Source organism: Eriocheir sinensis, chromosome 53, assembly GCF_024679095.1.
Source record: "Eriocheir sinensis breed Jianghai 21 chromosome 53, ASM2467909v1, whole genome shotgun sequence".
NCBI classification, from domain to species: Eukaryota; Metazoa; Arthropoda; class Malacostraca; order Decapoda; family Varunidae; genus Eriocheir; species Eriocheir sinensis.
The window spans coordinates 1,405,852-1,423,063 of NC_066561.1; the positions used below are offsets into that span (position 1 = coordinate 1,405,852).

At 45.3% G+C, this 17,212-nt stretch overlaps 2 long non-coding RNA genes across 4 annotated transcripts; one reads left to right on the forward strand and one right to left on the reverse strand.

The window, feature by feature from the left end:
• The first annotated feature begins 215 nt into the window (after window positions 1–215).
• On the forward strand, window positions 216–6,924 carry LOC126983151 (uncharacterized). 3 transcript variants are annotated; one of them, XR_007735555.1, is made up of 5 exons: window positions 216–510; window positions 1,952–2,128; window positions 2,351–2,544; window positions 4,066–4,183; window positions 6,779–6,924. It is a non-coding gene; the product is annotated as an uncharacterized LOC126983151 (long non-coding RNA). The 3 variants fall into 3 exon arrangements; XR_007735554.1 differs by lacking the exon at window positions 2,351–2,544 and having other exon boundaries at window positions 230–510; XR_007735556.1 differs by lacking the exons at window positions 216–510; window positions 2,351–2,544 and adding an exon at window positions 540–1,307.
• LOC126983152 (uncharacterized) lies at window positions 6,688–14,071 on the reverse strand. The gene is made up of 2 exons (XR_007735557.1): window positions 13,944–14,071; window positions 6,688–7,990 (listed from the first exon to the last, which is right to left on the reverse strand). It is a non-coding gene; the product is annotated as an uncharacterized LOC126983152 (long non-coding RNA).
• Window positions 14,072–17,212: the final 3,141 nt, after the last annotated feature.

Consider the following 17,212-nt stretch of genomic DNA (forward strand, 5'->3'; position numbering starts at 1 on the left):
TAATCCAAAACTAAATTTCAGTCAATTGCCAGATAGAGTGTGTCGGGCATCAATGACGTCAAACTCGATCGTGTCCACTGTTACAAATACTTGGGTGTCCATCTTAGCTTTGATAAATTGACTTAATCACGTTGCCATATTACTGCCATAATTCATACACAGAATATGCCATAATTTATAGGCAAATTCCACAATTTTAACATTGCGGCACAACAATTTGGTCCGGCTCACCGGCTGGCGCCATGCCCAAAAGAAGAAGAAGAAGAGTAGGGGCAAGGGCCGGCCTGCGTAGGGCCATAAACCTTACTTTTTCTCGTGTTTTCCTTCAAACTACAATGACGAGAAGATCCACAGCCTGTGAGAAGAAGGTGGAGAGGACAGGGACGGCCAGGGAAAAGAAGGAACACCGCAGAGAAGCCTTCACGTGACGAAAGTGCCCTTCCACCACACCACCACCACCACCACACCACCACTACCACACTACCACCACCACCAAATCACCACACTAAGGTATCTTAGTACGATATAATTTACTTACTGATGTGACGTGCCATCTTCATTTCCTACATTGAAGAAGGAAAATGTTGTTATTGAAAAAGATGTTTTAGATAGGTATGTTTGAAGTTAGTTTACTGGTAGGTTTTCAGGGTAGGCCTATGCATGGATAACTGAGTATTATAAACAAATCAGTACTAGACAAGTGGAGGAAGAGGCCCGCTGTTGATGTGCCGAGGACCCCCAGTGGGTTAGGTAATTGCTTCCGGCAAAGGCCTATAACAAATGTGTTGACAAAATCCTTCAATATTAAGCTAGAGTTACCATTGTTTGGTTACAACATGGGAAAATAGAGGGAGTTGAGGGGGGCACAGCATTGAGATAGGTTAGAGCTGTGTGTAGTACGAGCCTCCCATAGCTCAGAGGGGCCAGCCTCAGACAGACTGGTTAAGGAGTGCTACGCGGCTCTCCCGCCTTGGTGGGCGCCGATTTAATCCCCGGGGCCGGCAAAACCTTCCCTTGTCTGGATTAATTTCTCGTGTGTTAAGTTACAGACTGTGCTCGTGTGAGAGTGTAGAAAAGAGAAAATTCAGGGCGTTTCATGTGGTCCACAACAGGGATATCGTGTGCTGGCCCCAGGCGCTGAAAAGTCACTCATTTAGTGGTACATAGGGTGCTTCGTTGTGCAGTGGTTAGCACACTCGGCTCACGACTGAGAGAGCCCAGGTTTGATTCCCGGGCGGAGTGGAAAAATTTGGGCGGCTTTTCTGATACCCTACGCCCCTGTCCACCCAGCAGTGAATGGGTACCAGGTATTAATCGGGGGTTGTGTCCCGTCTCCTGGGGTCTGTTCTCTTCTTCTATAATTCCTTCCCCTTTTGTCACTCTCCGGCATATGACCATAGATGTTGCGCCCAATAAACCAAACTTTCCAACTGTTCCCTTCTCCTATAATTCCTTCCCCTTCTGTCTCTCTCCGGCATATGACCATAGATGTTGCGCCCACTAAACCAAACTTTCCAACTGTTCCCTTCTCCTATAATTCCTTCCCCTTCTGTCTCTCTCCGGCATATGACCATAGATGTTGTGCCCACTAAACCAAACTTTCCAACTTTAGTGGTACATAGAAAGTAACATTGCCTCCATAGTAAATATCATCATGTCTTGCACAGAAATAAATAGTCAGGGTCTCAAAAATAATAGGCTACCCCTTCCTCAACAATACACATTATTATTATTATTATTATTATTATTATTATTATTATTATTATTATTATTATTATTATTATTATTATTATTTCTACTTCAATTTTTATTTCTTCAAAGCTTACACTGGTATAGGAAATTACCTTTATCATATTTGTTATTATTATTATTATTATTATTATTATTATTATTATTATTATTATTATTATTATTATTATTATTATTATTATTATTATTATTATTATTTCAGCGTGAAGATGTCAGGTCGCGATGCGGTCGGCGCACCTTCCAGAACGCCAACCAGGTGGTGGAGTTGACCACACGCACCATTCCCAAGGCTCAACACCACCACCACCACCACCACCAGCGAGGACATCAACACCATTCACCACCACCATTGAAACCAGATCACACCACCACCACCAAGGTGCTCTATGAAGGGTTTAGTGTCCATGTCGTCAAGTCCATCTCCCTCAATCTGTTCTGGGACCATTTTAGTTGCAGTTCTCTGTATCCTTTCCAACTCCACATACTCCACCACTTCTTCCCGCAAGCTGTTCCATGTGTTAACACTTCTATGTGAAAAACTTTATTTTTTCCAGTCACTCAAACAGGTTCCTTTATTAAGTTTCTTTCCGTGTCCTCTCAGCCCCTGCGTTACTGCTGATAAGAAGAGATCATCCCTATCTACCTCATCAAACAGGGGGCTTCGTGGTGCAGTGGTTAGCACACTCGGCTCACATCCGAGAGAGCCCAGGTTCGATTCCCGGGCGGAGTTGAAAAATTTGGGCGGCTTTTCCGATACCCTACGCCCCTGTCCACCCAGCAGTGAATGGGTACCAGGTATTAATAGGGGGTTGTGTCCCGTCTCCTGGGGTCTGTTCCCTTCTCCTATAATTCCTTCCCCTTCTGTCTCTCTCTGGCATGTGACCACAGATGTTGCACCCACTAAACCAAACTTTCCAACTGTTCCCTTCTCCTATAATTCCTTCCCCTTCTGTCTCTCCGGCATATGACCACAGATGTTGAGCTGCCCACTAAACAAAACTTTCCAACTTTTCCTCATCAATCTCATTTCCCACCTTGTACAGTGCGATCAGATCTCCTCTCTCTCTTCTTTGTTCCAGTGCTGTCAAGTCCATCTCCCTCAATGTCTTCATACGTCATATTCGAGAGTTCTGGGACCATTTTGTTGCAATTCTCTGTCTTGAGTCCAACATAATAATCTTCCTTTGCATGGTTTTTCCTTTTTTCCTTATATGCCTCATCTTGGTATTCAAATCCTTCCATAGTTTTCATCTGTCATAGTTGATGGCCATTCTTTCCTAAGGGGCACTCATGACTGACTCCTTCATCTAACTCAACATTTTTTGTGAAAATTAGGTCAAGTCTTGATGGTTGGTCATCCCCTCTTAGCCTTGTTTCTCCTTTAACCCACTGCATCAACAGGCTATAACATCAGGTGTGTGTGTGTGTGTGTGTGTGTGTGTGTGTGTGTGTGTGTGTATACCAAGTTGTAGTTTTACAGGGCCTGGGCTTTACGCTGGTGTGGTCCCGTCTCCGTATCTACATTTATCCAACTTTTCCTTGAAGCTTTGCACACTCCTTTCTGATACTACATCCTCACTTAATCTGTTCCAAACCTCTATATTTCTTTGCGGGAAGCTATATTTCTTTATGTCTCTCAAGCATCTTCCCTTCCTCAATTTTTTACTGTGTCCTCTTGTGTTCCTGGCGGTAATTTCTTCTTTTAGTGGTAACTCCTCGTTGTCTACTTCTTCCATTTTGCTCAATAATTTGTAGATTTGTATTAGGTCTCCCGTTTCTCTTCTTTGTTCTAGTGTTGGTAAGTCCATTTCCTTTAGTCTCTCCTCGTATGTCAATCCCTGGAACCATTTTTGTTGCCATCTTTTGTATTCTTTCTAGTTTCTTGATGTGTTTCTTCTTATGGGGAGACCACACTGCCTCTGCATGTGTGTGTGTGTGTGTGTGTGTGTGTGTGTGTAAGATTGACTGACTGATGAATGAATAACTGCGATTAAGGCTGGTATTACAAGACACTTTCCCTTCTCACATCAGCTACTTCTAAAGGTCAAAGGGGGATATCAGTCAGGTTCTAATGAGTGTTTTTCAGGCTCATGGTACAGAAGAAGGGTTAAACTACCACCAGGGTCACAAAACTACTCCTGGAAATGCCCACAACTCCTGCGAAAGCCTTGTCAAATAGGTGTTCTTGGGCGGCGAAATGTCTTATAATACGACCCTAAGTAAATAACTTCCTGATGGAGTGGATGATTGACTTGGCAACCTGTAGCTTTACTCTCAGCCATTTCAAGTTCCCGACTGATGTACTAACACCCTCAGATTGGCTACAGTGAAGGTCGTGGCAGAGAGTGTACTCAAACTCCTACTGTGAGCTACTCCTGATGCCTGCGCCCTCACCACCCCTGTGAAGGACGCCCAGCTGACCCAACCCTCCTCAGTGAGTCTGTCCCACTTAATGTTGCAAGAGTTATCCGGTATACCTTCACTCTCTCATGCTTTCCCTATGTCCTGTGCTGTCCAACTTAATGTTGTGAGAGTTTACTGGTGTTTTCACAATCATCTTTTTAGAGAGTCTGATTAAAAAACCAATGCAGGAGTCATGGTGTTTTTTGTTCCTGTTGGGTGCCTGGACCTATCAGCTGTCTTGTGCTGTCCAACTTATTAATGCTAGAGTCATGGTGTTTTTTGTTCCTGTTGGGTGCCTGGACCTATCAGCTGTCTTGTGCTGTCCAACTTATTAATGCTAGAGTCATGGTGTTTTTTGTTCCTGTTGAGTGCCTGGACCTATCAGCTGTCTTGTGCTGTCCAACTTATTAATGCTAGAGTCATGGTGTTTTTTGTTCCTGTTGAGTGCCTGGACCTATCAGCTGTCTTGTGCTGTCCAACTTATTAATGCTAGAGTCATGGTGTTTTTTGTTCCTGTTGGGTGCCTGGACCTATCAGCTGTCTTGTGCTGTCCAACTTATTAATGCTAGAGTCATGGTGTTTTTTGTTCCTGTTGAGTGCCTGGACCTATCAGCTGTCTTGTGCTGTCCAACTTATTAATGCTAGAGTCATGGTGTTTTTTGTTCCTGTTGAGTGCCTGGACCTATCAGCTGTCTTGTGCTGTCCAACTTATTAATGCTAGAGTCATGGTGTTTTTTGTTCCTGTTGGGTGCCTGGACCTATCAGCTGTCTTGTGCTGTCCAACTTATTAATGCAAGAGTTGGCCTGTATCTTCACTCTTAACCCCTTCACTACGGCCGGGCCATAACAGCGCCCCGTGCCATATCCGGGATCGCCACGCGCGCCAAATTTCAAATGTTGCTATTGAATATAACAAGTTTTCAGCCATACGCTCAACATAATCATCATGTATTATATATGAAAACATGCAGAATGGACCGTATTGGCTATACATGCAGTGCCACACGTGGCCACTTGGTGAACTGTCAAAGCAGTACTTTCCATAGAATTCAAGTTATGTACTAGAGTGGATCTGAGGCTGCCTCCAGGATACAAGGCCTTGGCAGAGTCACCGCTCCGAGCCTACGACCGCTCACTTATTACCTCTACTCGATTTCCTGACACTTCTATTTGACCTGGAGAAAAACTGAAATCGGGCAGGAGTGAAGCGTGTGCAATGTCATCGGCTTGGAGCGATGGCGACACCATGGCCGTGTATGTATCTCGGAGACAGCTTCAGACACACACTATTCTATACTTGAAATCTATGGAAAGTACAGCTTGGAGTTGAGTGGTCATATGCCTGTATAGCCAATGCGGTCCATTAAATGGTGCACATAAAGAAACTCACTACGGCCGGGCCAAAACAGCACGCCGCGCGTGGCGATCCTGGATACGGCGCGGGGCGCTGTTTTGGCCTGGCCGTAGTGAAGGGGTTAAACTCATAAACTGACTGTATCTTTAAATTTCTGCCGCTTGTAACGGACTGAGTCCCCCCCCCCAATTAGCCCATTATATCCAGGGTCTACTGTACCTTGGTAGTGTAGTGCATAACAGCGGTGGGTCTCAACAGGCCTGGCAGACCATGGTGTTGTGGAGTCACTCAGTACAAATATATTACATTGTCAATATCTAGGTAGGCAGGGAAATTTAAGTCCCGTGTGTGTGTGTGTGTGTGTGTGTGTGTGTGTGTGTGGTTTTTCTATGTAATATTATATGTTTTCTCTCTCTCTCTCTCTCCCCCTTCTACTTATAATTTCTTCTCCCTTTTCCTCCACTTACCTTCCTCCTCTTCCTTACCTCCTTCCTCCCTCCCTCCATTTGGTTATCTCTCTCCCTTCCTTCCTTCCTCCTCCTTTCTTTCTCTTCCTCTGCCCATTACATTTTCTCTTCCTTCCCTTCTTCCTCCCTCCATTTGGTTCTCCCTTTTTTCCTCTTCTTCCTCTTTTTTCCTCATTTGGTCTCTCTCTCTTTCCTCTCCCTTCTATTTCTAATTTCTTCTCCATTTTCCTTCACTTACCTCCTTCCTCTTCCTTACCTCCTTCCATTTAGTTCTCTCCCTTCCTTCCTTCCTCTTCCTTACCTCCTTCCATTTAGTTCTCTCCCTTCCTTCCTTCCTTCCTCTTCTTTCTCTTCCTTGGATCATCACATTTTCTCTTCCTTGCCTCCTTCCATTTAGTTCTCTCCCTTCCTTCCTTCCTTCCCTCCTCTTCTTTCTCTTCCTCGGATCATCACATTTTCTCTTCCTTGCCTCCTTCCTCCCTCCATTTGGTTATTTCCCTTCCTTCCTTCTCCTTCCTTCCTCCTCCTTTATTCTCTCTTTCTCTGATCATCACATTTTCTCTTCCTTTTTCCTCTCTCTCATATTTCTTTTTTTTAGCATAGTTTCTCCTCCTCCTGTTATTGCATCTTCTTCATTTGGTATAGGTCTCTCTCTCTCTCTCTCTCTCTCTCTCTCTCTCTCTCTCTCTCTCTCTCTCTCTCTCTCTCTCTCTCTCTCTCTCTCTCTCTCTCTCTCTCTCTCTCTCTCTCTCTCTCTCTCTCTCTCTCTCTCTCTCCAATCCATTAATAGAGTTATTCTCCTCAGGTGTGTGATGATGCTGGGACCAAGAAGAAGAAGAAGAGGAAGAGGAGGAGAAGGAAGAAGATGATAATTGCAACAGAAGATCAGAAGAAGAAGAAGAAGAGGAGGAGGAATGGAAGAAGAAGAACAAGAACAAGAACAAGAGGAGGAGGAAGAATGGAAGAAGAGAAGAGTACACACACACACACACACATATGACAAACACCTTTTTATATGTTTTTCATTTTTATTAGTCCATACAACATACATTAGCTACATACATATAATACAACATATGCATAACTATATACATTAGATCATAGAGTGAGTGAGTGAGAGACTCGAGAGGTGAGATAGAGAGGTGCCCCCCCCCCCCTCTCTCTCTCTCTCTCTCTCTCTCTCACCACAGCTCACAGGACCCCACAGTATGTTGACAACCCCCCACAGACACATACCCCCCAGCCTCATGAAGGACCCCCTCCTCCCTCCCTCCCCACCTAGCCAACATAGCCTTATCAATGTTACTATGTGTATGTATGTATGTGTGTTTTTCTATTAATAAAAAGTTAATTTGTAATGTTTGTGTGTTATATTCCTATGAGAGAGGAAGAGGTAAAGAGGGAGAGAGAGAGAACGTAATGAGAAGAATAAGAGAGAGAGGAGGTAAGGGAAGGAGAGAGATGAGAGAAGGAAAATAAATAACGAAAGAGCAGAAGAAATTTACCAATAAGAAAGAGAGAGAGCGGCGAGTAGCGGGCTTTTTTTGGGACTATTGCCCTTGAGACGTGTCCTCTGATGTGAAAAAAAAAAAAAAAAAAATAAATAAATAAATTAGTCCGTTATATTGAGGGTTTACTGTACTTGTGTTGAGAGCGTCCATAACACCATGGGCCGGGCCAGTCCGCTACCCACTGAGTCAACCGCCTTCGTCAAACGCACCATCAAAACTGTATGTAAATCTATGTGAGTGTAACTGTATGTATCTAGCTGTATGTATCTAACTGTATGTGACTTTAAGCTTAACTATGTATACACTTCTCTGTTCCTTCCCCTCCCTTCCCTTTTCTTTCATTTCCTTCCCTATCCTTTCCTTCCTTTTCCAGTAACTTTACAACGGACTGGACTGCTCCTTCGTACTGTGACCTCCTTGACCTCTTGCGACCTTTCCTTGGACTGGGGTGACTGGTCCTGGAGTCTTCCAAGATGGCCTTCCTTCCTTTCTTCTGTTCTTCAGAGCTGTGGATGAAGACAGTTATTAGTATATTTTTTCATTATTATTATTTTTTATTCTTCATTCTCTCTCACTCTCTCTCTCTCTCTCTCTCTCTCTCTCTCTCTCTCTCTCTCTCTCTCTCTCTCTCTCTCTCTCTCTCTCTTGTCTTAATATATATTTAAATCTCTCTCTCTCTCTCTCTCTCTCTCTCTCTCTCTCTCTCTCTCTCTCTCTCTCTCTCTCTCTCTCTCCTTATTCCTCTCTCCTCTTCCTTCTCACCCTTCTTTTCTCTCTCTCTCTCTCTCTCTCTCTCTCTCTCTCTCTCTCTCTCTCTCTCTCTCTCTCTCTCTCTCTCTCTCTCTCTCTTTGTCTTATCTCCTCTTTTCTTCATATCTTTAATTTTATCTGTTTCTCCCTTTATCGTCCTGTCTCTCTCTCTTCCTTTCCTTCTCTATCATTTCCTCTCCTCTCCATTCCTTTCCCTTTCTTCATTCTCTCTCTCTCTCTCTCTCTCTCTCTCTCTCTCTCTCTCTCTCTCTCTCTCTCTCTCTCTCTCTCTCTCTATCTCTCTCTCTTCCTTCCTTTCCTTTCCTTTCCTTTCCTTCCTTCCTTTTCCTCTCTCTCTCGCTTTCCTTCCTCTCTCTCTCTCTCTCTCTCTCTCTCTCTCTCTCTCTTTCCTTCCTTCCTCTCTCTCTATCCTTTCCTTCCCTTCCTTCCTTTCCTTCTCTTCCTTTCCTTCTCTATTCCTTTCCTTCCCTTCCTATTCCTTTCCTTCCCTTCCTTTTCCTATCCTATCCTTTCCTTTCCTTCCCTTCCTTTTCCTATCCTTTCCTTTCCTTCCTTTCCTTTCCTTTCCTTCCCTTCCTATTCCTTTCCTTTCCTTCCTTTCCTTTCCTTCCCTTCCTTTCCTTTCCTTCCTTCCCTATTCCTTTCCTTCCTTCCTATCCTTTCCTTTCCTTCCCTTCCTTCCTTCCTTTCCTATCCTGTCCTTCCTTTCCTTTCCTTTCCCTTCCCTTCCCTTCCCTTCCTTTTCCTATCCTATCCTTTCCTTCCTTTCCTTTCCCTTCCCTTCCCTTCCTTTTCCTATCCTATCCTTTCCTTCCTTTCCTTTCCTTTCCTTTCCTTCCCTTTCCTTTCCTTCCCTTCCTATTCCTTTCCTTCCCTTCCTATTCCTTTCCTTCCCTTCCTTATCATTTCCTTTCCCTTCCCTTCCCTTCCTTTTCCTATCCTTTCCTTCCTTTCCTTTCCTTTCCCTTCCCTTCCCTTCCTTTTCCTATCCTATCCTTTCCTTCCTTTCCTTTCCTTTCCTTCCCTTCCCTTCCCATTCCTTTCCTTCCCTTCCCTTCCTTTTCCTATTCTTTCCTTTCCTTTCTTTCCCTTCCCTTCCCATTCCTTTCCTTCCCTTCCCTTCCTTTTCCTATTCTCTCCTTTCCTTTCCTTCCCTTCCCTTCCCATTCCTTTCCTTCCCTTCCCTTCCTTTTCCTATTCTATCCTTTCCTTTCCTTCCCTTTCCTTTCCTTCCCTTTCCTTTCCTTTCCTTTCCTTCCCTTCCCATTCCTTTCCTTCCCTTTCCTTTCCTTTCCTTCCCTTCCCTTTCCTTTCCTTCCCTTCCCTTCCCATTCCTTTCCTTCCCTTCCCTTCCCTTTCCTTTCCTTTCCTTTCCTTCCCTTCCCTTCCCATTCCTTTCCTTCCCTTCCCTTCCCTTCCCATTCCTTTCCTTTCCTTCCCTTTCCTTTCCTTTCCTTCCCTTTCCTTTCCTTCCCTTCCCTTTCCTTTCCTTTCCTTTCCTTTCTTTTCCTTTCCTTTCCTTCCCTTTCCTTTCCTTTCCTTTCCTTTCCTTCCCATTCCTTTCCTTCCTATTCCTTTCCTTCCCTTTCCTTTCCTTCCCTTCCCTTCCCATTCCTTTCCTTCCCTTCCCTTCCCATTCCTTTCCTTTCCTTCCCTTCCCATTCCTTTCCTTCCCTTCCCTTCCCATTCCTTTCCTTCCCTTCCCTTCCCATTCCTTTCCTTCCCTTTCCTTTCCTTTCCTTCCCTTCCCTTCCCTTCCTTTTCCTATCCTATCCTTTCCTTCCTTTCCTTTCCTTTCCCTTCCCTTCCCTTCCTTTTCCTATCCTATCCTTTCCTTCCTTTCCTTTCCTTTCCCTTCCCTTCCCTTCCTTTTCCTATCCTATCCTTTCCTTTCTTTCCCTTTCCTTTCATTCCCATTCCTTTCCTTTCCTTCCCTTCCTATTCCTTCCCTATCATTTCCTTTCCCTTCCCTTCCCTTCCTTTTCCTATCCTATCCTTTCCTTCCTTTCCTTTCCTTTCCCTTCCCTTCCCTTCCCTTCCTTTTCCTATCCTATCCTTTCCTTCCTTTCCTTTCCCTTCCCTTCCCTTCCCTTCCTTTTCCTATCCTTTCCTTTCTTTCCCTTTCCTTTCATTCCCATTCCTTTCCTTTCCTTCCCTTCCTTTTCCTATCCTATCCTATCCTTTCCTTCCTTTCCTTTCCTTTCCTTCCCTTCCCATTCCTTTCCTTTCCTTCCCTTCCTATTCCTTTCCTTCCCTTTCCTTTCCTTTCCCTTCCCTTCCCTTCCTTTTCCTATCCTTTCCTTCCTTTCCTTTCCTTTCCCTTCCCTTCCTTTTCCTATCCTATCCTTTCCTTTCTTTCCCTTCATTCCCATTCCTTTTCCTTTCCTTCCCTTCCCTTTCTATTCCTTTCCTTCCCTTCCCTATCATTTCCTTTCCTTTCCCTTCCCTTCCTTTTCCTATCCTATCCTCTCCTTTCTTTCCCTTTCCTTTCATTCCCATTCCTTTCCTTTCCTTCCCTTCCCTTCCTTTTCCTATCCTATCCTCTCCTTTCTTTCCCTTTCCTTTCCTTCCCTTCCCTTCCCATTCCTTTCCTTCCCTTCCCTTCCCTTCCCATTCCTTTCCTTTCCTTCCCTTTCCTTTCCTTTCCTTCCCTTCCCTTTCCTTTCCTTCCCTTCCCTTTCCTTTCCTTCCCTTTCCTTTCCTTTCCTTCCCTTCCCTTCCCATTCCTTTCCTTCCCTTCCCTTCCCATTCCATTCCTTCCCTTCCCTTCCCATTCCTTTCCTTCCCTTCCCTTCCCATTCCTTTCCTTTCCTTCCCTTCCCTTCCCATTCCTTTCCTTCCCTTTCCTTTCCTTTCCTTCCCTTCCCTTCCCTTCCTTTTCCTATCCTATCCTTTCCTTCCTTTCCTTTCCTTTCCCTTCCCTTCCCTTCCTTTTCCTATCCTATCCTTTCCTTCCTTTCCTTTCCTTTCCCTTCCCTTCCCTTCCTTTTCCTATCCTATCCTTTCCTTTCTTTCCCTTTCCTTTCATTCCCATTCCTTTCCTTTCCTTCCCTTCCCTTCCTTTTCCTTTCCTTTCCTTCCCTTCCTTTTCCTATCCTATCCTATCCTTTCCTTCCTTTCCTTCCCTTACCCTTCCCTTCCCTTCCTTTTCCTATCCTATCCTTTCCTTCCTTTCCTTTCCTTTCCCTTCCCTTCCCTTCCCTTCCTTTTCCTATCCTTTCCTTTCTTTCCCTTTCCTTTCATTCCCATTCCTTTCCTTTCCTTTCCTTCCCTTCCTTTTCCTATCCTATCCTATCCTTTCCTTCCTTTCCTTTCCTTTCCTTCCCTTCCCATTCCTTTCCTTTCCTTCCCTTCCTATTCCTTTCCTTCCCTTTCCTTTCCCTTCCCTTCCCTTCCTTTTCCTATCCTTTCCTTCCTTTCCTTTCCCTTCCCTTCCTTTTCCTATCCTATCCTTTCCTTTCTTTCCCTTCATTCCCATTCCTTTCCTTTCCTTCCCTTCCCTTTCTATTCCTTTCCTTCATTTCCCTATCATTTCCTTTCCTTTCCCTTCCCTTCCTTTTCCTATCCTATCCTCTCCTTTCTTTCCCTTTCCTTTCATTCCCATTCCTTTCCTTTCCTTCCCTTCCCTTCCTTTTCCTATCCTATCCTCTCCTTTCTTTCCCTTTCCTTTCATTCCCATTCCTTTCCTTTCCTTTCCTTCCCTTCCCTTCCTTTCCTCCATTCATGACAGTCCGCCCTGAGCTGCCCCGTTCCAGCCCTTTGGTGAGCAGTTAGTCCAGCCCCTGATCTTGGCCAGTGGGGGGAGGGGCTTGGACCCCCTCCCCCACAAAAACCTATACCTGCCAAAAACAGAATATAAAGAGGAGGTCGCGGCTAACCGTTGGAGGGAACGTCTGGAGCCTTTTGGTTGATGATCGACTGCCCTACCAAGGCCTACCTAGTGAATGCTTACTTAGTTAACCCTGACCATACAAAATGAATTCCCTATGCACTTTCTAGCCTATGTCTTATTGGATTATGTACTGTTGTTTTGATGAGCTTGGATAGGCTGGTGCATTGGTTGGTGAGACCTTTCGGTTCTTTGCCTGACGGTTCACTCCAGCCTGGCTCATAGGGAAAGGTCATCCAGGTAAGAAATCCAGGTAAGAAGAGGATGCCAGACCACTGCAGGAGGATCTCAACAAACTCTGATCAGCTTGGTCAGAGAAATGGCAGATGAATTTTAACATCACCAAGTGTAGCGTACTGAGTGTAGGATCATGCAACCCATTACACGGGTATAGTTTAGACTCAACACGATAGGTAGAGCAGAGTGTGAAAGGGATTTAGGACTGTTAGTGAACTCTGACCTACAACTAAGGAAGTAATGTATTAGTGCGAGGAATAGGGCTAACAGGGTATTAGGCTTTATTATTAACAGGACGGTAACCAGCAGGAGTGCAGAGGTCATCCTCAGACTCTATTTAGCGTTAGTTAGGCCACACTTAGATTATGCTGTCCAGTTTTGGTGCCCACACTACAGAATGGACATCAACTTGCTTGAATCAGTTCAGAGGAGGATGACCAAGATGATTCAAGGACTGAGGAACCTCCCATATCAAAATAGGCTGAAACATATCAACTTACATTCACTAGAGAGACGAAGAGTGCGGGGAGATCTGATAGAAGTATTCAAATGGGTCAAGGGTTACAACAAAGGCGATATAAGTAAAGTACTGAGAATTAGCCAGCAGGATAGAACACACAGTAATGGATTTAAATGAGAAAAGTATAGATTTAGGAAGGAAATAGGCAAGCATTGGTTTAGGAATAGGGTGGTGGGGGAATGGAATAGACTCAGCAATCACATAGTTAGTGCAGGGACGATAGCTTGTTTTAAGAGTAGACTGGATAGCTACATGGACGAGGACGACAGGTGGCAGTGGGAGGGAATCTGGAGCTGCCCTGTGTAAGCCATAAGGCCTCTTGCAGGCTCCCTATGTTCTTATGTTCTTTCCTACCCAGTCAAAATACATCTTCCTTCCCTCCCTCCCTCCCCCCATTCTGTTCTCCCTTCCTTCCTTTCCTCCCCAGTCAAAATACATCTTCCTTCCCTCCCTCCTCCTCCCCATTCTGTTCTCCCTTCCTTCCTTTCCTCCCCAGTCAAAATACATCTTCCTTCCCTCCCTCCCTCCCCCCAATCATGTTCTCCCTTCCCTCCTTTCCTCCCCAGTCAAAATACATCTTCCTTCCCTCCCTCCTCCTCCCCATTCTGTTCTCCCTTCCTTCCTTTCCTCCCCAGTCAAAATACATCTTCCTTCCCTCCCTCCTCCTCCCCATTCTGTTCTCCCTTCCTTCCTTTCCTCCCCAGTCAAAATACATCTTCCTTCCCTCCCTCCTCCTCCCCATTCTGTTCTCCCTTCCTTCCTTTCCTCCCCAGTCAAAATACATCTTCCTACCCTCCCTCCTCCTCCCCATTCTGTTCTCCCTTCCTTCCTTTCCTCCCCAGTCAAAATACATCTTCCTTCCCTCCCTCCTCCTCCCCATTCTGTTCTCCCTTCCTTCCTTTCCTCCCCAGTTAAAATACATCTTCCTTCCCTCCCTCTCCCCTTCGCTGTCCCCCCTCGAAAAATTTTCTCCCCAGCCCTGGCGCTTGTTTTCCCCCTATTTTCTCCTCTCCCACAGCCTCCACATGCTTCCAGCACTCACCACAGACGGCGCGGAGTGGCTTCACCACGGCACTCGTCTCGCTCATCTTGGCGGCGTAAAACACGGGTAAAAGGTAGAGATATGGACTCGCGGCGGGGTTTGTTTTGGCCTCTCTCTTGCTCTTGCTCTTGCTGTTAGGGGTGGGCAGGTACCGGTACCAGTACCGGTACTAACGGTACCAGCTAAACGGTACGGTACCGGTACCAGATTGCTCGGTACCGGTACCAGTGGCTCGGATTTATTTATTGGATTTATTGATAATTCTTCATGTCCGATTTTTTTTTTTGGTTGCTAATAAATATTGTTATTGTTATTAGACCATGATCGAGTACATCCATAATAACTATACATGCTATTTTTTTTATCGAAAAAATAAATATTCACTTCATTCAGAGAGAGAGAGAGAGAGAGAGAGAGAGAGAGAGAGAGAGAGAGAGAGAGAGAGAGAGAGAGAGAGAGAGAGATCACCACTCAGTGAGTGGATATCTCGATCGGTGATATGGGTACTCGACTACTCGATCATAGTCTAATAACAATAACAATATTTATTAGCAACCTAAAAAAGAAATAGAATCGGACATGAAGAATTATCCAGTAACTCCAATAAATAAATAAAATAATGAAATAATGGAAACGGGAGCTGTGATGGAAACGGAAAGCAGGACAAAATGGTGGGAACTTGGGGAGACGGTCAGCGGGGCAGTGACTCAGCGTCTACACACAGGGCCCATACCGCATGGAGGCGGGCGAGCGCCGAGCGTCACTAAGATCCAAACGGTACCGGTACTAGCGGCAATGCGCAGTGCCGAGTGATCATTAAGCTTCCCGGAACCCAAGTGATCATGAGGCTTCGCGGTACCAGTACCGATACCAGGTACCGGTACCAGGTATCGGTACCTGGTACCGCGAAGAATCGACTCCTCGCGGTACCCGGTATCGGTACTGGTACCGCGAAGCCAAAAAGCCCGCTACTCGCTGCTCCTAAAAATAATCCAAAGAGGTGGCCGAAAGATAAGTCAGTTTCGGGAGGAGAGGTGTCCTGATACCCTCCTCTTGAAAGAGTTCAAGTCGTAGGCAGGAGGAAATACAGATGAAGGAAGATTGTTCCAGAGTTTACCAGCGTGAGGGATGAAAGAGTGAAGATGCTGGTTAACTCTTGCATAAGGGGTTTGGACAGTATAGGGATGAGCATGAGTAGAAAGTCGAGTGCAGCGGGGCCGCGGGAGGGGGGGAGGCATGCAGTTAGCAAGTTCAGAAGAGCAGTCAGCGTGGAAATATCGATAGAAGATAGAAAGAGAGGCAACATTGCGGCGGAATTTAAGAGGTAGAAGACTATCAGTATGAGGAGGAGAGCTGATGAGACGAAGAGCCTTTGCCTCCACTCTGTCCAGAAGAGCTGTGTGAGGGAGCCCCCACACATGAGATGCATACTCCATACGAGGGCGGACAAGGCCCTGTATATGGACAGCAACTGTGCAGGGGAGAAGAACTGGCGGAGACGGTACAGAACGCCCAGCCTCGAGGAAGCTGATTTAGTAAGAGATGAGATATGAAGTTTCCAGTTGAGATTTTGAGTTAAGGATAGACCGAGGATGTTTAGTGTTGAGGAAGGTGATAGCTGGGTGTTGTCAAAGAATAGGGGATAGTTGTTTGGAAGATTGTGTCGAGTGGATAGGTGGAGAAACTGTGTTTTTGAGGCGTTGTAGGACACCAGGTTCTTCTTGCCCCAATCGGAAATAATAGTAAGGTCTGAGGCTAAGCGTTCTGCAGCCTCCAGCCTTGAGTCGTTAAGTTCCTGAAGGGTGGGTCTTCTATTAAAAGAAGTTGAATAATGCAGAGTGGAATCATCGGCGTAGGAATGGATAGGACAGTTCGTTTTGGAAAGAAGATCATCAATGAACAACAGAAAAAGAGTGGAGATATGACAGAACCCTGTGGGACACCACTGTTAATAGATTTAGGGAAGAACAGTGACCGTCTACCACGGCAGAAATAGAACGGTCAGAAAGGAAACTGGAGATAAAGATACAGAGAGAAGGATAGAAACCGTAGGAGGGTAGTTTAGAAAGCAAAGATTTGTGCCAGACCCTATCAAAAGCTTTTGATATGTCCAGCGCAATAGCAAAAGTTTCACCGAAACGGCTAAGAGAGGATGACCAAGAGTCAGTTAAGAAGGCTAGGAGATCACCAGTAGAACGCCCCTTGCGGAACCCATACTGGCGATCAGATAGAAGGTCAGAAGTGGAAAGGTGCTTTTGAATCTTACGGTTAAGGATTGATTCAAAAGCTTTAGATAGACAAGAAAGTAAAGCAATAGGACGGTAGTTTGAGGGATTGGAGCGGTCACCCTTCTTAGGTACAGGCTGTGTGAAGGCATACTTCCAGCAAGAAGGAAAGGTAGATGTTGACAGGCAGAGGCGAAAGAGTTTGACCAGGCAGGGTGACAGCACGTAGGCACAGTTTTTAAGGACAATAGGAGGCACTCCATCAGGTCCATAAGCCTTCTGAGGATTGAGGCCAGAGAGGGCATAGAAAACATCATTTTGAAGAATCTTTATAACAGGCATAAAGGAGTCAGAGGGGGATGAGTAGGAGGAATATGCCCAGAATCGTCCAGAGTGGAGTTTTTAGAAAAGTTTGAGAGAAGAGTTCAGCCTTAGAGATAGATGAGACGGCAGTGTTGCTGTCAGGACTGAGGAGTGGAGGAAAGATGAAGAAGTGAAGTTGGAGGAGATGTTTTGGCTAGATGCCAGAAGTCACGGGAAGAGTTAGAGAAAGCAAGGTTTTGACATTTTCTATTAATGAAAGAATTTTTGGTTAGTCGGAGAATAGATTTGGCACGATTTCGGGCAGAAATGTAAAGTTCATAATTAGCATTAGTTTGAAGGCTCTGGTATCTTTTGTGAGCTACCTCTATCATTGACAGCACGAGAACAAGCGTGATTAAACCAAGGCTTTTTAGCGTGAGGAGTAGAGAAAGAACGAGGAATGTATGCCTCCATTCCAGAGACAATCACCTCTGTGATGCGCTGAGCACACACAGAGGGGTCTCTATCCTGGAAGCAATAATCATTCCACGGGACATCGGAAAAGTACATCCTCAGGTCGTCCCACCGAGCTGAAGCAAAATGCCAGAAGCATCGCCTCTTCGGTGGGTCCAGAGGATGTACAGGAGCGATAGGACAGGATGCAGAAATAAGATTGTGATCGGAGGAGCCCAACGGAGAGAACAGTTTGACAGAATAAGCAGAAGGATTTGAGGTAAGGAA